This window comes from Hyperolius riggenbachi, chromosome 10, assembly GCF_040937935.1.
Source record: "Hyperolius riggenbachi isolate aHypRig1 chromosome 10, aHypRig1.pri, whole genome shotgun sequence".
Classification (NCBI taxonomy): Eukaryota; Metazoa; Chordata; class Amphibia; order Anura; family Hyperoliidae; genus Hyperolius; species Hyperolius riggenbachi.
The window spans coordinates 60608014-60629457 of record NC_090655.1 but is presented as its reverse complement, the minus strand read 5'-3'; the positions used below and the strand labels follow the sequence as shown (position 1 = coordinate 60629457).

Below are 21444 nucleotides of genomic sequence, written 5' to 3'. Positions count from 1 at the left end.
TGCGTTAGGGGAAATCTCCTATTACCAAACTTGAAATGACAAAAATACAGGGAGATCGGGAGCCCAATCTGGTGTATTAACGTTGGACTGACGTCAGGTAACTAGTGGTATAAAAATAATACTCACAAGTGTGGGTTGCTGTAGGCAACCACTCGTCTTGGCATGTGGGGGAGTACCGCCCTCACTCGGCCTTTTCCCGTCCGGTTCGGTCGTCACTCCAGAAAAAGTTCAGATATGACAGGGTATACCTGGTATCTGTGGATCCTCTAGGGGGATATAGCGTAAACTTGAAAGTGATTGGAGGCGCCCGTGTTGGATCGGGAGGACTGTAACTATTGTCCCCGGTTTGTGTGCATGTATGTGGTCCTGATATTATAGCTCTACAATTTAAAAGGTAGCCTACCTTATTAGTAGTAATCAAACCATGTAAAAGGAAGTTCAAGGTTTATTGGTGCACATCGACAACGCGTTTCACGGTCTTAGCCGCTTCATCAGGTCAAATATACGTGCTGCAGTATCCTGTGGTGTGTCTGGGCGCCAAAGACACACCACAGGATACTGCAGCACGTATATTTGACCTGATGAAGCGGCTAAGACCGTGAAACACGTTGTCGATGTGCACCAATAAACCTTGAACTTCCTTTTACATGGTTTGATTACTACTAATAAGGTAGGCTACCTTTTAAATTGTAGAGCTATAATATCAGGACCACATACATGCACACAAACCGGGGACAATAGTTACAGTCCTCCCGATCCAACACGGGCGCCTCCAATCACTTTCAAATCTCCTATTACCCTCTGACACAATTTCGCCGCTCCTCGCCGCATTAAAAGTGGTCAAAAACAGTTTTAAAAAGTTTGTTTATAAACAAACAAAATGGCCACTAAAACAGGAAGTAGGTTGATGTACAGTATGTCCACACATAGAAAATACATTCATACACAAGCAGGCTGTATACACCCTTCCTTTTGAATCTCAAGAGATCATTTGTGTGTTTCTTTCCCCCTGCAGCTATCTTCCACTGAAGTGTCAGGCTGTTTCTTCCTGCAGAGTGCAGACAGCTCTGCCTGTATGTAATTCCTCAGTATGTGAAAGCCCAGCCAGCTCAGAGGAGGATTTATCCAGCTTGTAAAAGATAAGAGAGAAGAGAGAAGCTGCCCTAATCTAAATAATACACAGGCAGTGTGCAGAGAGGGGCCTGGAGGGGGGAGATGCATCACAGAACCACAACACTGAAGAACTTGGCAGCCTTCCAGACACAGGCTGACAAGTCTGACAAGAGAGAGATAAGTTGATTTATTACAGAGATGGTGATAGTAGAACGTGCTGCAGTAAGCCAGAACACATTAGAATAGCTTTTGGAACTTGTAGGATGATAAAAAACAGGATGCAATTTTTGTTACGGAGTCTCTTTAAAATAAAGCTTTGGATCTTTCAGTGGTTCATTTTCATGTTCATGGTCAAAGAAGGTTTTTCTCTTTCGTGGTCGAATTGATACAGCAGGAGGAAAGTCAGTATCTATATCAAGCTTTTCAGCAATCTCTTTGGCATCATCCAAAACCAATTCAAATCCTTCATCACACTGGTATTCTTCTAAATGTTTGTGCAACTTTTCCAGCTCAAGTACACACTGTGATATGTTGAGTGATGGCTGTTGCAGGAGCTTACTGACTATGTTAACTTTAGACAGAATTGCATACCAGATGAGAACAGAGCAAATGAATTTGTATGTTTTTAATTTACTTGCTAATGAACAAGCTTGGTGTTTTGTTTTAATATCTCTGTGGTCGTCGTCTGAGATTTCGTACAATGCATCATATATCTCTGGAAGGAAATAGCGCAGTGGTTTGATTGCTTCCACTCTGCTTTCCCATCTGGTATCAGAAAGTGGTTTCACAGTGAGGCCATCAACATGGTTTTTAAGAACTTCCCAACGGTGTGTGGATGAGGCAAAGTAAACGTACAATTCTTGAACTATACCAAAGAAATCAACTGTCATGAATGAAACCTTTGCTGCATCATTGACAACTAAATTAAGAGTATGTGCAGTGAATGGAACATAAAATGCTCTTGGATTTACCTCCAGTATCTTCTGTTGCAAACCATTATGCTTTGCCTTCATGTTTGCAGCATTGTCATATCCTTGACCACGCATGTCTTGAATCGGGATGTTATTTTCTGATAGATAGCTCAGCAAGAATGATGTTAGTCCTTTGGCTGATGAATTCGATATTGGGCAAAAATCCAAGAAATGTTCCCGGATTTCAATTTTTTGGGTCTGTTCATTTAGAACCACAAACCGTACAATGATGCTCATTTGCTCAACATGGCTGGTGTCTGGTGTATAATCAAGAATAATGGCGATGGTGTATAATCAAGAATAATTTTGCCTCCTTCAGCATTTCCAGTATGAAGTATTTTATCTTTGTTCCAAGGATAGTGATGACTTCATTCTGTATCTTGTCCCCCAGGTAGTGTGGCATGTGGGAATGCTCTGAGATGGAGCACTGTACTCTCTGTATATGTTCAGCAACAATGGGATCAAACTTGCCAATCATCTCAAATAATTTTAGAAAGTTCCCATTATTTGAAATAATTAACTGGTTTTACCTCGTAATGCTAGATTTTGTCCAGCCAAGTACTGAATGATGTATATTATCCTTTTTATGACTTCATACCACCGTTTTTCTTCTTGTTCAAGGATTCGTTGGTTAATGTGATCTATTGTAGTCCCTTTTTGTAATGACTTTGATAGATCCATCCATTTTTTTATAGTTTTGTACATGAGCTGTATTTTTTTCATGGCGGCTTAAATGTCTGGACAAATGCTGCCAATCGCTAAAGCCCATTTTAGTGGCTAGTGTCATTGTGTCACTGTTAAAAATTCTGCATGGGAAGCACTGCACAGAATTGTTTGCCATTGAATACATTAACCAATTTCTTGGTATTTTTTCTCCATTGCCCAACACCCTGTGGTAATCTGACACAGAAAAGTTCCTGTTGGAAACATGCTTGGGAAATTGACAGGATTTCTCTTGAACAGGGCCTGCTTTAATTCAATACTATCCTTAGCCTGTCATCTATTTTTTCTGGCCACACACCAGGATCATTTGAAGTTAACAATGTTTCTTTAGCAACCAATTTTTCATGAGGACCTGTAGCAGATTCAGAGTCAGAGTCCGGTAAGATGGGACTTGTGCTTTGTTCAGCACTGGGTATCTCTGCTGCTGACAGAGTGTTTGAAGGATTTGTAGAATTGTCTTCCTCCATTGGTTCAATGGTCTGTTCACAATGTAAACATGGCAGAGCATCATGGCAGGCACCAACAGTTTCTTCCTCATCTCTTAAAGGGGAACTGAAGAGAGAGGTATATGGAGGCTGTCATGTTTATTTCCTTTTAATCAATACCAGTTGCCTGGCAGCCCTGCTGGTCTATTTTTTCTGCAGTAGTATCTGATTAAAACCAGAAACAAGCATGCAGCTAGTCTTGTCAGATCAGACTTATAAGTCTGAACCACTGAAACACCTGATCTGCTGAATGCTTGTTCAGGGGCTATGGCTAATAGTATTAGAGGCAGAGGATCAGCAGGGCTGCCAGGCAACTGGTATTGTCTAAAAGGAAATAAACATGACAGCCTCCATATACCTCTCTCTTCAGTTCCCCTTTAAAGCTGATGTTGATGGTGTGGTTTCTTTAACACTGGGATGTTTTTCAGAGTCTGACACTGATGTTTGCACTGGCTGTAAAAAAGTAGTTATAGAGGAAGTGATTTTTTTCAAGGCTTCTTCCTTTTGCTTTCTGCGCTGCAGGTTTTGAAAGCCTCATAGCTTGGGTTTTTTGCTGGCCATCTAAAAAGGTTGTGATGGGAGAGGGAAAGTATTAGTAGGATATTAGTTTAGAGGGTAGAACAAGAAGCATTTCAGGGTTAGCTGGGGGGTACGGGGGGGGGGGGGGGGGGAATCAAAGCAGGTTTAACCATAGGGCCCTAGGCAGATTGCTATTCTGAGGCCCCCTTTAGTCTATTTATACGCTACAGAGTTCCCACTTACTTCAGGTGTCCCAGATAGAGCGTACAAGCTATCAGCGCATAGTTAGTAATAATGTGCGCACACAATTTTATTCATCATCTCAGGTTCACTTGAATATTTCAAAAGTATACTCCAAGATGGAAAGTATACAGTTTGCATTACTGCCTTTCTGAACACACAAAACATTTGTCCGACAATGGGAATGTAGATTAAAAAAAAAAAAAAAAACAACTTAGCAAGTCGAACATTAGATCCCATCTCTATCAGCCACACTGTACTTTCTAGAAGCTAACTGCTGAGCTTTAACGTATCTGTGTACTTTTAATGGTAGAACTACAAGGATGTGCAAGCCCTGTCATCTCCCTGGTCTGTAGCTGCTGTGGATCGACTTGCAAGTGTATTGTGAAGCCACATCCAGGGATGTCCCGGGGAGGCAGGCTTGCTGAGAGTTGTAGTTCTGCAGCACAATATAATCAGTCATACATACCGGTGCATCGGGGAAAGCATAGTGTTAGCAGCGTGCAGTGCAGTCAGTAGCGCAGGCTGGGACAGTGGTGACAATGACAGCCAGGAAGCCTCAGGCTGAGTCCTGCAAAGAGCTAGGGTGGCTGTGACGAATATTACGAAAGTCGTGCGCGTAAGCGCCATCGACTTTCGCATGGTCGTGCACAGTTCCTGTCAGTCTTGGGTAAATGCACAATAGATGTCAATTTCCCTCTCTCTTACTGAGTACAGTAACCTCCCCCACATCCTGTGTCAGGAAAGAATTTCACAAGTAGCCAGACCACCTGGGGAGCAGCATTTGGTACATAGCTCATCTTTCCCCAAAAGGAAAACCAGCTCAAACTGGTTGAGATTCAAAATTTCCCTCCAAGCGTATAGCTTCACACAAAGGGAACGTTAACTTATTAATAATTCAAAATAGGTTTGTCACAGCAAGACCAAAATTACATTTCCTGATACCTAGGAAACAGGTCTATAATTCACATGAATTATCCTTCTCTAGCTATCAGGAATCAATTGAGAAACCGCTTTATCCGGCATGCGTAGAGCAAATTCGTTAGACTAGGCGTGTATAGGCTCATTTAATACAGAGTCGCATGCTGCTTATGAATATGGTCTCGGATCTGCGATGCACCCATCTGGGGCGGAATTACACAAATTATTAATAATTGGTACATTCCTTGCTCCAAGTCTGTGGGTGGTAACCTGACTTGCCAGGAGGTAACCCTGCCTCCAACACACCTACTTTCCAGGTAGTGACCGCCCCAAAACTCTGGTCAGTAAAAAGCGTTTGCAAGGAACTCCACCCAGTTCTTCAATTTACATCGACTAGGGAAGTCCAGACATGTGCTCACGGAAGAACCGGGCGCATGTTGTGTACAAAGGACTTTTAAGCTGAATGCCTACGTTTAAACTGGACTATTTTCTTCATGATTCAAATGGACTGCTCAGCTAACTAAGTAAGAACTTTCTGTTTTATTCCTTTTATTTTTAAGCTCTGTGTTTTATATGTTAATAGGTGTATATAACTGTATGTAATGCATTTGTGTTATTAAACGTTTAAAAATCGTTTAGCGGTTATGACCTGTTGCTGAACATACACAATCGTACCTATTCTCCTGAACTCGCTACCCTGTGTTTAATAGAAGTATACATTTATAACCCGTAGGCGAGAACCCGGCCCAGACATAACGATCTGGCCCAGATTCTTGTATACTGCTAGGGGTTACTAAAGTGTTCTCGAAGTCCTAGTAAAATTACAGTAGCGGGCTGTGTAACTCGCTTGGTGGCAGATCTTTGAATTGTATATGTGTGTGGAGTGATTCGGTTGGTATCAGAACGCTCCCTTCGCGAGTCAGTTCATCAAATTGCGAATGCGGGTTACCCTTCGTGATGAACAAATGACCGTGTAAGAGGATTTCTGACGCTGATCGATTTACCCCACCCGCAGACCGGCTCGCGGTCTGTGACAGTGTTTGGCAGCTTTTTGGGATTTGTGTATGTTCAGAACATCAACGGCAACGTTATTTGATTAACCTGCCAGAACAGATCAAAAATCTGTGGTCGATAACCGGTGCATTACCATTTATATAGACTAAACGTGTAGCACAGAGTTCCCCCCCCAATCTCTTTTGCTATCCTATCTTTTATTTGGCAAAAATGGCTGCAGCAAGATACAAGAAAATGTCAGTGGCAGACCTAGTAAACTTGTGTGAGGAAAAAGGCATTGTGACTTATAGAAAAAAGAAATTGCAATTGATCGAGGACTTGTTGCGACTGAATACCCAGCCGGAGCAGATGCTGGGAGAGCACACTCCTGGTTCAGACGGTGCTGTAACTGGGGCAGAGGAAAGTGAGCGGTTGGAGCAAAGCAACCCACTTCCCGACCCAGAGGAAAACGGTACCGCGTCTGAACCGGTCGCTGTAACTGCTGAGGAGCATGGTGGCCGGCAGGAGCCCGCCCATGCCAACCTGTTCTGTGTTCCTGATGCTGGAATGCAACCTGGATTACAAAGGCTGTTGGAGACAAATCCTGAGCTGTACATGCAGATTGTCAGAGAAAATGCTGACCGTGCAGAACGCCAGCGCCAGGCGGAAATGGAAGCCTCAGAGCGAGAAGCGGAACGGGCAGAGCGCCGGTGGCTTGCTGAGAGAGAAGCGGAAAGAGAGGAGAGAGCAGCCGCACGCAGACATGACCTTGAAATGGCCAACCTGCGAGCGCAAGGCCAAAATCCCTCGCAAAGTGCTCCGGAACCCCGGCCCACAGCAGGCCCGTTTGGGACTCCAAAGTTTAAATTCCCAGAAATGGAGAAGGGAACCGACCCGGACACTTATTTACACTCCTTTGAAAAGACTTGTCGTCAGCATCATCTGCCCCAGGAGCAGTGGGCGAGATATCTGACACCCAACTTGCGGGACAAAGCGCTTGAGGCGTTTGTGGACTTACCCGCTGAGAAAGACAATGACTATGAGGCGATAAAAGCTGCAATTATCGCCAAATACCAGCTGACCCCAGAGGTCTATCGCAAAAAGTTTCGCTCCCTGCAGAAAGGCCACACTGACTCTTACACCGACCTGGAGAGTCGCCTGCTGACTGTGTTCAGGCAGTGGTCACGGGGCCTCAAAAAAGACTCTCACCAAGGTCTGGAGGACCTCATCGTACAGGAGCAGTTGCTGAACTGCTGCACTCCAGATGTCCGGCAGTTTGTCTTGGAGCGGAAGCCTGAATCCGCCAAAGCTGCCGCAGAACTTGCAGACACTTTTGTGGCCACCCGTGTGCCGGACAGCCGCAAACCTCCAGCCCAGAGCTGGAGAGAGGGGAGACCTATGCAACCCAGCTCTCCTCCCCCTGCTAACCGTGGGAATCGGGTCCCACAGCCACAGAGGCCGGATGCTGCACCTGCTACTCATCCGCCTGATGCCACATATGTTCCGAAGTGTTACCACTGTGGACAGCGAGGACACCTCAAGTCTGCCTGCCCCGAGGTGAGGACGCCGTCTCCAGAGCCTAGCGCAGAAGTGGCTAGCGCATCCTCTACTGCACACGCCTACCTCGTCATGGGAGCAGCAAATCCTCGACTTTCCGGAAATCATCAAGTCGTGGAAGTTAACGACCAGATCGCTGTTGGTTTCCGTGACACAGGCGCCGAGCTTACCTTGGTTCGCTCTCATCTTGTAGCCAGGGAGAATTTCCTGCCTAATGAGCGTGTCACACTTTTGGGAGTTGGTGGCACACACGCACACATCGCCAAAGCTCGTGTTGTTCTCGATTGGGGAAGGGGCCGCCAGTCAAAAGTTGTGGGGGTGACAGATGACATCCCAGTGCCTGTGCTGTTGGGCACCGATCTTGGCACCCTACGATCCTTTTATGAACCTGTGATCAACACCCCGGATTGCCAGTCTGGACCCACTCAGGTACTGTACAAGCTTGGGGTGGGACAGAGGGAGGCAGCCAGGGTAATGGTACCTAGCCGTCCTAGGGAAGGAGGGAAGGAAGCGGTACCTGTTTCTAATGGACAGCTGTCCAGTCACGGTTTGTCTGACTCTAAACCTGTCACTGTTGTTCCAGATACCTGTGTACATGTGAAAAATGAACGTAACTGTGATGTTAATGTTGTACCAGATGTTGCTAATAGCTTTCATGCTGAATCTCACAGTGCTAAAAATGATGTATGTTCAAATGTGACAGTCTCTAATCTAAGAGGTAACAGTCTTGTTTTGCCTGGGTCATATCCGTCCAGGGCAGTGGAAGCAGGCCAGGTGTCAGAGCAGGCAGCTGGGGGCCTAGACCTCCCCTCCTGCTATGACAGCCAGAGTGCTCCACCATTGTCTGCTGTTAACAAACAGCTGGTGGAGACAGGCCGTTCCTTCCCTGTCTCACCCTTGCATGTCTTCCCCTTGCAGAAGCAACCCAGTGCAAAACTGCCCACAGGTCCACCCTCTATCCTTCCTGGAGAAGGGGCAAGCCTCGCCACCCAGGTAAAGGCTAATTCGTTTTTTAAAATGTACTCTAATGTCCACCTAGGTTGTGCTGACCAAAATGTTGTGCCAAGGTGTAGTCAGTTAGAGCAGGGGTATGCCACGCTGCTTCCAGATTCGCAGGCTGACACCCGAGAGTCAGGAAGTGACCCGGATGTCAGCCAGCGACTCTCTCCCTTACAGGAAGCGCTACGCAAACCCAGCCAGGCCTTTAGCGGTAAGCCTGTTGGTGTGCATCGCACCGTCTGCAAAGCGGACACTGGGACACACCGGACCATGAGGCCTTATGCTTCTGGTGAGTTGTCTAACGGGCAGTCAGATAAGAAGTCGAGAACCCGTTCAGTAGCTAAGCGCCGCGTAGAGCGGGTCATGCAGACCCACTCTGTGCGTCCGTCTGGTAGGGGAGAGATGTGACGAATATTACGAAAGTCGTGCGCGTAAGCGCCATCGACTTTCGCATGGTCGTGCACAGTTCCTGTCAGTCTTGGGTAAATGCACAATAGATGTCAATTTCCCTCTCTCTTACTGAGTACAGTAACCTCCCCCACATCCTGTGTCAGGAAAGAATTTCACAAGTAGCCAGACCACCTGGGGAGCAGCATTTGGTACATAGCTCATCTTTCCCCAAAAGGAAAACCAGCTCAAACTGGTTGAGATTCAAAATTTCCCTCCAAGCGTATAGCTTCACACAAAGGGAACGTTAACTTATTAATAATTCAAAATAGGTTTGTCACAGCAAGACCAAAATTACATTTCCTGATACCTAGGAAACAGGTCTATAATTCACATGAATTATCCTTCTCTAGCTATCAGGAATCAATTGAGAAACCGCTTTATCCGGCATGCGTAGAGCAAATTCGTTAGACTAGGCGTGTATAGGCTCATTTAATACAGAGTCGCATGCTGCTTATGAATATGGTCTCGGATCTGCGATGCACCCATCTGGGGCGGAATTACACAAATTATTAATAATTGGTACATTCCTTGCTCCAAGTCTGTGGGTGGTAACCTGACTTGCCAGGAGGTAACCCTGCCTCCAACACACCTACTTTCCAGGTAGTGACCGCCCCAAAACTCTGGTCAGTAAAAAGCGTTTGCAAGGAACTCCACCCAGTTCTTCAATTTACATCGACTAGGGAAGTCCAGACATGTGCTCACGGAAGAACCGGGCGCATGTTGTGTACAAAGGACTTTTAAGCTGAATGCCTACGTTTAAACTGGACTATTTTCTTCATGATTCAAATGGACTGCTCAGCTAACTAAGTAAGAACTTTCTGTTTTATTCCTTTTATTTTTAAGCTCTGTGTTTTATATGTTAATAGGTGTATATAACTGTATGTAATGCATTTGTGTTATTAAACGTTTAAAAATCGTTTAGCGGTTATGACCTGTTGCTGAACATACACAATCGTACCTATTCTCCTGAACTCGCTACCCTGTGTTTAATAGAAGTATACATTTATAACCCGTAGGCGAGAACCCGGCCCAGACATAACGATCTGGCCCAGATTCTTGTATACTGCTAGGGGTTACTAAAGTGTTCTCGAAGTCCTAGTAAAATTACAGTAGCGGGCTGTGTAACTCGCTTGGTGGCAGATCTTTGAATTGTATATGTGTGTGGAGTGATTCGGTTGGTATCAGAACGCTCCCTTCGCGAGTCAGTTCATCAAATTGCGAATGCGGGTTACCCTTCGTGATGAACAAATGACCGTGTAAGAGGATTTCTGACGCTGATCGATTTACCCCACCCGCAGACCGGCTCGCGGTCTGTGACAGTGGCCACTTGCAGAACCCCAAAAAGGATATCACACCCTGAAAAGGAGGACATCGTATCGAGGACAGTGGCGCACAATAATCCACATGTTGGAGGGCCGGCCGGCCGACCACAAAATGCAATCAGATTCGCAATATGAGAAGGAGAAGTAGTTTGGCTGGCACTCGATGCAGGCTGACCTACAGCAACCTGCCTCCTGGATATGTCGTGTGCACCAGCTCCAACAATTTGCAACACAGAAGTAGGAAAAACAGCGCTGGGCACTACGTACATATGCTTCCAGTGAAAATTACAAGCCAAGGGGGTAACAGAAAATTTCAAGCCAAAGGGCTAACAGATCTAACAGCTGTTTCGTGGAAAACCGCTTCCTCAGAGATCAAAAGGATCTCTGAGGAAGCAGTTTTCCGCGAAACGGCGGTTAGATCTGTTACCCCCTTGGCTTGAAACCTGTATGTTTACCTGCAAATACATTTTCACTGGAAGCATATGTACGTAGTGCTGTTTTTCCTACTTGTTGCAATCAGATTTGCATAAGATTTCAGATTTCCCCACAAATGCAACCAGATTGTCAGCAGATTTCCCCACACAATGCAACCAGATTGTCAGCAGATATCCTCACAAACAGTCAGTCAAATGGGCCACAGACAGTAAAATGAATGAGCTGCCTTTCATGGAAAGGATAACAGTAGTATGCGGCAATGTCAAGCACTGTCTCTGTCAGCCTGTCACACTCACACAGCCACATACTACTGTGTTATCCTTTCCATAAAAGGCAGCTCATTCATTTGACTGTGGGGGATGCATCTGTACTTTGGGCAAGCCAAGCAGTATACTGACAGGGACCCCCATTTAGGCAGTGAGAGACAGGGACCCCCATTTAGGCAGTGAGAGACAGGGACCCCCGTTTAGGCAGTGAGAGACAGGGACCCACGTTTAGGCAGTGAGAGACAGGGACCCCCGTTTAGGTAGATACAGAGACCCCCGTTTAGGTAGTGAGTGACAGGGACCCCCGTTTAGGCAGTGAGTGACAGGGACCCCAGTTTATGTAGTGAGTGACAGGGACCCCCGTTTAGGTAGTGAGTGACAGGGACCCCCGTTTAGGCAGTGAGACAGGGACCCCCGTTTAGGCAGTGAGAGACAGGGACCCCAGTTTATGTAGTGTGACAGGGACCCCCATTTAGGTAGTGAGTGACAGGGACCCCCATTTGGGCAGTAAGAGACAGGGACCCTCGTTTATGTAGTGAGTGACAGGGACCCCCATTTAGGCAGTGAGAGACGGGGACCCCCATTTAGGCAGTGAGACATTTACTATAAAAAAAAAAACACATAAATATTTACCTAAGGGTCTAAACTTTTTAAATATCTATGTAAAGATGACATATTTCTCTCTATTTTTTTTTTATAAGCTTGTAAATAGTGATGTATGCAAAACGGAAAAAATGCTCTTTTATTTCCAAATAAAATATTGTCGCGATACATTGTGATAGGGACATAATTTAAATGGTGAAATAACCGTGACAAATGGGCAATAACAATACGTGGGTTTTAATTATGGATGCATGTATTATTTTAAAACTATAATGGCCGAAAACTGACAAATAATGAATTTTTTCATTTTTTTTCTTATTCTTCTTGTTAAAATGCATTTACAGTAAAGTGGCTCTTAGCAAAATGTACCCCCCAAAGAAAGCCTAATTGGTTTAGGTAGTGAGTGACAGGGACCCCCGTTTAGGTAGTGAGTGACAGGGACCCCCATTTAGGTAGTGAGTGACAGGGACCCCCATTTAGGTAGTGAGAGACAGGGACCCCCGTTTAGGCAGTGAGAGACAGGGACCCCAGTTTATGTAGTGAGAGACAGGGACCCCTGTTTAGGCAGTGAGTGACAGGGAGCCCCGTTTAGGCAGTGAGTGACAGGGACCCCCCTCTAGCCGCTGCTCCCCCCTTACCTTGCAGTTAGTCAGACCTCAATCAGTGGACGACCCGACCAGTAAGACCGGGCGCCAGACGCACACCCGCTCTATATGCGGAAGTGATGTCACTTCCGCATATTAGTGCGGTGTGCTAGGTCCTAGCGCCCACACTATTGGTCGCCGCCTGATCGAGGTCTGACGCGGCTAGAGGGAGGGAGGGAGCGGCGGCTAGAGGGGGTGAGCGAAGGCCAGAAGGGGTGAGCGGTGGCTGGGCGGCGCCTGTCAGAGAAAGGCGCCTGGGTGCAATGCACCCGCAGCACCCGCCCAGGCACGGCCCTGTGCATGGCTGTCTTGAGATTAATAACAAATTCCTTGTTCTCTAATTTCAAATGGAAATGCCTCCAGTTTCAATAAAAAAAATGTGGTAGCTTTAATGGAACACCTTTTTGTGTCCAAGCTACAAAAAGGTCGTTTTGGGGGGCTGGAGGGGTCGCAGCATGAGGGGAAAGCTATGCTGCAGTTCGGCGGGGGGGGGGACGGCTCCTCCCTCACCTCGGGCTCTCCCCTCTGCGCTCCCCTCCAGCTTCAATAAGTTTCCGTGAGCAGCGGCGGCAGATACATGCCTTCTGTGCGCTCCAGCGTGGATGCTCCTCTCTCTAGTCTCTGACGCGACTTCCTGTATAAACAGGAAGTCGCGTCAGAGACTAGAGGGAGAAACTTCCACGCTGGAGCACACGGAAGGTATGTATCTGCCGCCGCTGCTCACGGACACTTATTGAAGCTGGAGGGGAGCGCAGAGAGGAGAGCTCGAGGTGAGGGAGGGGAGGACCGTCCCCCCTCCCTGCCGAACTGCAGCTATGCTTTCCCCTCATGCTGCGACCCCTCCAGCCCCCAAAACGGTCCCGAGCGGGCCCCAGGGTGGGGGGGGGCCTGCTCAGAATTTTTGCAGAGGGGCCCAGAGGGATCTAGTTACGCCCCTGTCCACAGATCACCTGTTTTCTGAGAACAATTCAAATTACATACCAGAAGGGACTATAGGGTGAGCCAAATGTTGCAATGTTAAAAAGACAACCCTAACAGTGTTCCAGTTCATCGGAGACTGGAGATTCCATTTGTGTTGATGGAAATCAGTGGGATAGCGCTGGGCTTGGTTACATGCAGCATTTTTTCCTCCATACTGACAGTTGTGGGTCTTTCCCGTGGCTGTATCACACACCATGGCAGCATGTGCTAGCAGCTTAGTTTTGCGTGTGACTTGGAAGGGAAAAGACTGATATGACTTTTACAGCCGTGGTGTTTCTTTCATCCCATCCCGCGTCTCTGACTCTGTACTGCAGGCCAAGCGGCTGGAAATGTGAATTTTACATGTCTGACGCCTTAAATGGCTGCTCTTCTGTATCCCCTGCCAGAGGGTTGGGTTTCAGCATCCATTAGAAATGGTAATGTGTTGGTTTAACCCCGGGTTTGGTGTCAGAGGACCCTGGAAGTGAAAGGCAACTGCATTAAGTAGCTGAAAGTCACATCTGCCCATCACAGTGGGCCGATGTGATAGCAGCCTTTACAATGTTTTTATTTTTTCTTTTGAATGGGTAGCCAATAAATGTCTCCAGTGTGTGGTTTCGATCCTCTACCTAGTCTGAGATGGCTCATTAGAGAACTGTGTACATGGAGCATGCAATAAGGAACTCTTTGGAATTATTTCTTAAAGTATCAGCGTACCTAAAGTCTACTTCCAGTGTGCAATGTAAGGCTCTCTAGGATTGCTGCAAGGATCGACGGGTGGTAGGGTTAATCACTCACCCACTTGCCCATAATTCATTAACCACTTTGTCCTCCTTGACGTATAAAAACGTCAAGGAGGACAGGCGCGCGCCCGATCGCGCGCGTGCACGCGCACTCCCGGCCGCGGAGTCGGTAGCCACGGAATCAATGTATCGGGCTATGGAGCCCGATCATTGATTCCTCTCCTCCGCTGAAAAAGCGACAGCTTCTCTCGGAAGCTTCGCTCTTTCTGAAGCTGTGTCCCTCTAAGCGTACATTGTACGCTTAGAGTGACGTCATGTAAAAAAAATCGAGATTGCCATCTTGTGGCTAAAAAGTAAAACTACAAGTAAATGCCCAAAAACATTACAATACACCAATATTTCCCCAAATAAAACACTTTTATATCCCACCCTCCCAAAAATGCCCACATAAAATGTTTAATAAAAAAAAACATTACTATAAAAAAAACAAAACACATAAATATTTACCTAAGGGTCTAAACTTTCAAATATCTATGTAAAGATGAAATATTTCTCTCTATTTTTTTTTTATAAGCTTGTAAATAGTGATGTATGCAAAACGGAAAAAATGCTCTTTTATTTCCAAATAAAATATTGTCGCGATACATTGTGATAGGGACATAATTTAAATGGTGAAATAACCGTGACAAATGGGCAATAACAATACGTGGGTTTTAATTATGGAGGCATGTATTATTTTAAAACTATAATGGACGAAAACTGACAAATAATGAATTTTTTCATTTTTTTTCTTATTCTTCCTGTTAAAATGCATTTACAGTAAAGTGGCTCTTAGCAAAATGTACCCCCCAAAGAAAGCCTAATTGGTGGCGGAAAAAACAAGATATAGATCAGTTCATTGTGATAAGTAGTGATAAAGTTATAGGCTAATGAATGGGAGGTGAACATTGCTCGGATGCATTAGCTGAAAACGACTGAGATGTTAAGTGGTTAATGACAGAAACTCTGTCTCCTCAACCTGTAAAACAGCCACGGCCATGTTTAGTGCAGTCTTCCAAAAGCTCTGCGGCCACACCCACCTGCTTGCCCCAGCCCGCCCCTAGCTTTGCAGCCACCAATAGGCCACGGCAAGCAAATGGGGGTGGCCACAAAGTTTCAGAAGAGGAGGGGTGCGGAGTTTCATTAATGAATTACGTGCCAGTAAGCCCTTGCAGTAGTAATAGGTTGTTTGGTGTAAGGAGAACAGTCTGGTGCTAAACACGGCAAAAAGAGTTGAGCTGATCGTAGACTTCAGGAAGGATGCTTCCACCCGACCACCCATCTTCATCGACGGCATGGAGGTGGCAAGGGTACCATGCGCCAATCGTCTGGGCATTACTATCTCTAGGGACTTCAGTTGGAAGGCCAAAGGCTTAGGGCCATCTCCACAAGGACTGCTAGACACACAAACTCCTTCTTCCCCTTGGCTGTCAGCCTCTTAAACTTCCTCCACATTCTCCTATCAGTGCCCCCCACATAACGTGCCACATGACAATGGCCAACCAATTGATCAAACCAAGCGACAATCTCCATCTCTGTCGGACTGGAACTGTATGTTGTTCCGAACTAAAGGATGATCGGACAATGTAAAATGTGATTGTTTGATATTCCTCTGCTGATTGATGTTCCTTTGCTTGATGACTTTTTGCATGCTTGTTCACCTATCTATCTATGTATTCTTCTAGGCCTAGGTATTGTGCCAAACCCAATTCCAGGCATGACCCTGTCATGCTTGGGGACATAAACGATTCTGATTCTAATAGAGAGCCTTACAATGCAGGCTCTCTATTATACACTGAAAGTAGTCTTTTGCAAAAATTGCCATAAGTATAGGTGCGTGCTGCACAGGTGTTTGACAGTGCTTTGAGATTACTGATTAATTTTGTGGTGTAACATTCTTTAATTGCACTCCAATGTAACCTTAGCAAGAATACTCTTTGGACCCTGAAATACTATTGCCACGAGTCTGTTCAGAAACCTGTCCACTTACATATCCTTACATATCCAATATCCACACATTTAAAGAGGAACTGTCGCGAAATTCTTAAAATTTAAAACACATACAAATAAGAAGTACATTTCTCCCAGAATAAAATGAGCCATAAATTACTTTTCTCCTATGTTCCTGTCACTTACAATAGAAGTAGAAATCTGACATTACCGACAGATTTTGGACTAGCCCGTCTTCTCATAGGGGGGTTCTCAGGGTTTTCTTTATTTTTAAAAGCACTTAGTGAATGGCAGTTGCTCCGTCCAACTGCCAAAATAGTGTTCAGCGAGCAGGGAGGCTGGCTAGCATCTTTGTATAAAACTTTTTTAGGGAATGTCTTTATAAAGAATAACAAAAGTTTGCTTTCCTAAAACAGAAAGAATTCTTTCTGTTTTAGGAAAGCAAACTTTTGTTTTTCTTAACATCTTAGTAAGGGGGCTTTTAGGACCATTGTAGTCCCTTACACACCCCAATGAGTTCTGGGTCACCATGAGCTTGCTGGTTAGTCTGTGCCTTTATAAAGAATAAAGGCCATGCTGAGAATTCCCTATGGAGAGATGGCCTATGCCCAAAACCTGTCAGTAATGTCAGATTTCTACTACCTACTGTGAGTGACAGCAGCATAGGAGAAAAGTAATTTAGATCTCATTTTATTTTGGGAGAAATGTACTTCTTATTTGTATGTGTTTTACATTTTGAGATTTTCGTGACAGTTCCTCTTTAAGTGACCCTGGCTGACCTCTTAGGCTGGGAGCACACTTGTCTGTTTTCATTAACTCTGACATGTCCGATTCATGATTTGATTCAATTTGAATCGAATCATGAATCGGACAAGTCAGATTGAATAAAATCGAATCAATGAATGGAATCAAATTGAATCGAATCGGACAAGGAATCATGTGGTGTAGATGGGACTGATTCTGGCTGATTCTCCCAGCAGCTTATGACTCTTTGCACAAAAGACTCCCTGCACAGGCAGTCTGGTTGCCTAGCAACAATGTAAACACATATTGAGGAGCTCAGCAGAGCTCAGCTGTTGGTTATAGCAGCGATTCCTGCTGGCAGTGGATTATACCACTGAAAACTAGGTAGGCAGGAGTTATGGTTGTGTAATGAAAGTAAAAAAAAAAAACACCCCTAACAAATGGATTAGCCTCCCAGTCCGTCATCCGTCACTGTTTACATTACATGTTGTATTGATGAAACCATTAATTTAAAAAAAAAAAAACTTTTTGTTTAATAGTTTATGCATAAACCACTTTTTATTTTTTTCCTCATTCGCGAAAGAACCCCTTTAAAGTGAAAGAGTCAAAAAACAGATTGACATACCTAAGATCCTGCAGAGGCTTAGGCCTCTTGCACACTACATGCGATTCTGTTTTTTTTTTTCATACAATCTGTTTTTTTCATTCCGATAAAAAAACGTAGCAGCATGCAGTACTTTTTTTCATTGGAATTAAAAATCAGATCGTATAAAAAAAATTGGAATTGCATGTAGTGTGCAAGAGGCCTCAGCGTGTCATCCTCGCTCCTACTGCTGCTTGCCGGGACCATCTGGCACTCCTTTTCCTGCGCTAGTGGGGCCATGCTGCACCCATGTCTGCACGATGCACAAGCCACACTCATACATGAAGAGTAGCACAATCAGCAATATAAGCTCTTGTTGGCAACGGTGGTTTGTTGATGTGTGAGAAGCTTCTACTGGATCCAGAGACTTATTTCTTTGGTAAATATAAGTTTTTTGACCCGAGGTTCACCTCAAGTACACTTCAAAGTGAACTAACAGTTAGATATTTACCTTAGTAGAGGGAAGGTTCTGGATAACCCAGAGGCTTCCCCCATCCACCTCAAGCGTGCATTTCCAGTGCTGGGATCCTCTGAACTTATTGAACAAGGGCATGTTAGATACTTACTTTAGTAGAGGGAAACTTCTCTGGTCCTCCTTGTGCCCACCGCTGGTTGCCAGGATCCTCTTCTTCTTTGTGGCTGGATAGTGTACTGATTAAGGGCTCTGCCTCTGACACAGAAGACCTGGGTTTGAATCTCGGCTCTTCCTGTTCAGTAAGCCAGCACCTATTCAGTAGGAGACTTTGGGCAAGACTCCCTAACACTGCTACTGCCTATAGAGCGCACCTAGTGGCTGCAGCTCTGGCGCTTTTAGTCCGACAGGAGAAAAGCGCGGTACAAACGTTCTGTGTCTTTGTGGCTGCACTCTAGTCTGTGAACGATCGACCTGTACCTGCACAGTGCTTCTCGTGCATGGCTTCTCCCTCCAGCCCTGTGCTGCAGTGGGCACGAGGAGGATCCAGAAGTGAGCAAGTACTTTTGCCTCTTTTGAAATCACAAGTTTGCTTTGATGGAGTAGAGATTTGCCTTGTGTGGCAGACAGAAATGGCCACAGGCTTTCAAAGTGTGGATGATGGGGCAGCAGTCTGCAACATCAGGAAACAAGAGACACACGTGTTACCATTATTGCACAGTCCAGCGCTGACATCAGCCCCATCCAGCCTGCATCCAACCCTTTATTGTGACAGACCGATCGGTGTCCTGTTTCCCAAGCTTGTTTCTGTTCCATCAGTCGCTTACAGCTTCTTTATACATCAAAAGAAAAAGGCTGAGAACTGCATGCAATACTCTTTTTATTTGCACGAACAGTAGTTTCTTGGGGGATTAGTTTTCAAGAGTACAATTTCCCCTTCGTCAGATCCACAGACACACAAAGCCAATGTGTAATTTAAACCAAAGCTGGGATATACAGTGGAACGCTGCCCATGTTTTAAAGGAAAATACCACTTTCATAATAAAATTGCCATAAACGTAAATGGCTGCTACACAAGTTTTTTTTTTTTTATTATTATTGTAACGTTTACTGATCCGCAATCAGTTAGGAATTTCCAAAACAGCAGTCATTTTATGTATTTGTTTGGCGTACTGTTGCCGTTAGACTGTCTAGACCAGGCATGGGCATACTTGGCCCTCCAGCTGTTGAGGAACTACAAGTCCCACAATGCATTGCAGGAGTCTGACAGCCACAGTCATGACTCATAAAGGCAAATGCATTGTGGGATTTGTAGATACTTAACAGCTGGAGGGCCAAGTTTGCCCATGCCTGGTCTAGACGTTTCCAGGAATAAATAACTGCACGGAGCAGGAATTTGTTGTTTTTCTGCACATGCACTAATCCTTTGACTAGCAGGAAATGTTGACACTCTTATTAGTTTCTGTGTGTTAGATGTACATAAAAGCAGTGTGAAAAGGCTTGAATAATATATGCCATTAATCCCTCCTGAACCAAAAGAGTTTTTCACTATAAAGTTTACCCGCCCCAAGACCTGTCCTCAAGGCCCACCAACAGGTATGTTCTGTGGAAATTCACATATGCAGCTAATCCACATAGCTGAGACATTAATTACCCCACCTTTCGTAGATTTTTCACATATGCAAAGTACTGTTTTGGTACCCACCACATTGCGCCATACAGCAATGAACAGGGCTGTGGAGTTGGAGTCGGAGAAATTTTTGGGTACCTGGAGTCAGAGTGGTACAACAATGCTCTGACTCCTAACAAATGTAAACTTTAAGAGACAAATATGATAGTGTTCGATTTCTCAGATAATATTCATCATAAACAACTTGAATATGCAGTAATAGCTGGGTGCAGTCCACAAAAATGAAATCATAAACCATAAAACAGTTACTTGTGCAGCTGCAATAAAGCAGTCACTGTATTTTAAAAATCAGATATACGTATCTGGCTTTTTACACAGGAAACGTTTATACTTATCATCATAAAAAACATCTGTGCGATAAGAATAAAGCCTGACTAGTCGTTTTGTCAGAATTGCTTTTTATTCACCAAGTACGCCAATGACGTACCCGGAATTGTTTGTGGTACACATGGCTAAGGCAGTAGAAACATTTAAAGACAAAGTTGACAGCATAAGGAATTATCATGTTACAAGCATAGAAATGGGAAGTATACAAAGCATGCATATGGTGAGGGACAAGCCCTGCACAGGAGTGCTTGGAAGTGCATGGTGGGATCAGGGTGCATCAGGAGGACGTAGTGCCGGCCAAGGGGCTAGAGTGTTGCAGGTGGGCTGACCTGTCCGGGGGGTCTGGAGTTCAATAAGTTTACAGCCTGGGGAAAGAAGGTGCTCTAGCGCCTGTTGGCTCTGCAAGGGATGGCTCTAAAGCGGCGGCCCAATGGAAGGAGCTTGAAAAAGCGGCTGCCAGGGTGGGAGGAATCATGTGAAATCCTGTTGGCACGCGTCCTCATTATGCAGTGCGCAGAAGGTCTAGAGGTAGCAGGGGCGATCCTATGATCTTTTCCGCGGTGCTGAATACGCCGTGAAATTTGTACCTATCGTTAGCTGTTGCCCCTGTGTACCAGACAATGAGGGAGAAGCAGAGGATTGATTCCACAATGGTGGTCTAAAAGCTGGTAAGCAGCTCCCGAGGTATACCAAACTTTTTCAGTTGACGGAAAAAGAACAACCTCTACTGCGCCGCCTTCTGAATCCTAGTGGTTTTAGTCACCATTTTAGGTTATTGGTCAAGGTCGTGCCAAGGAACTGGATGCATTGTACCCTGGAGACTTCAGACTCTCCAATGAGCACTGGGTGGAGGACAGAAAGGTGTTTCCTGAAGTCCACATCACTAGTAAGGATGGTCCATGAGATGCAAATAATTTTGTGTTGTTGAAGGTTTATGCGATTATTTGTATGAAGTTTTATGCAGCTTGAAAATGGACTAAACAAATATGCCACCTTTGCAGGAGATGATTGGTCCATTTCAAACTGCATACCTTTTCTTACAAAATTTGCATAATCCTGCATCAATTTAGAATTATTTGCATCTCAATTACCTTCCCTAGTCACGTTTGTGACGCACCCACATGCACACAAACACTTTTTGTTTACTTGATTTTTAATCCAGATATTCATGTACGCAGGAATTTACAAATATCGCACTATCGATCAAGTCCCGATCAGACATGTCGATCCGGTCGCACGTGGAATTGTATCGTGTAGATGGGGCTTTAATGTTGTGGCCGATGGATCTGTAGTGAATACTGCTACCTGTTCTCCCATGACTAGACACATGATTCTCTTCTATGTTGCTGCCTGGATCTGTGTTTGCGCATCTTGTTGGCAATAGGATACGCGTAAATATCTTGCAGTTCAGAAGGAACTCTCCCAGCATCCCCTGGGAATTGCAACCATTTGATCATATTGTGTTTTATAGGCAGTTTCCACTTGCTAGCATGATAATCCGCTTGGCTCACAATCCTGTAGCAGTTGATAGGGGAAATATAACATAACCCTGGTTAATTTACAGCTAATACATCATTCTTTGAGATTGGGTTTCCCTTCTATTTCTTGTGTTATGTGGGTAGAATGGGCGAAATCCAATCTTCACTAGTAATACCCGCACAGAAGCTTCCCGCAGTGCATAACTCTCGTTCAGGA

At 45.1% G+C, this 21444-nt stretch overlaps 1 protein-coding gene across 3 annotated transcripts in view; it reads left to right on the top strand.

Moving 5' to 3' along the window:
* The window catches only part of RBM20 (RNA binding motif protein 20), a 534741-nt gene that overhangs the window by 233824 nt on the left and 279473 nt on the right, over positions 1-21444 (top strand). The gene's annotated exons all lie outside the window — the stretch shown is intronic.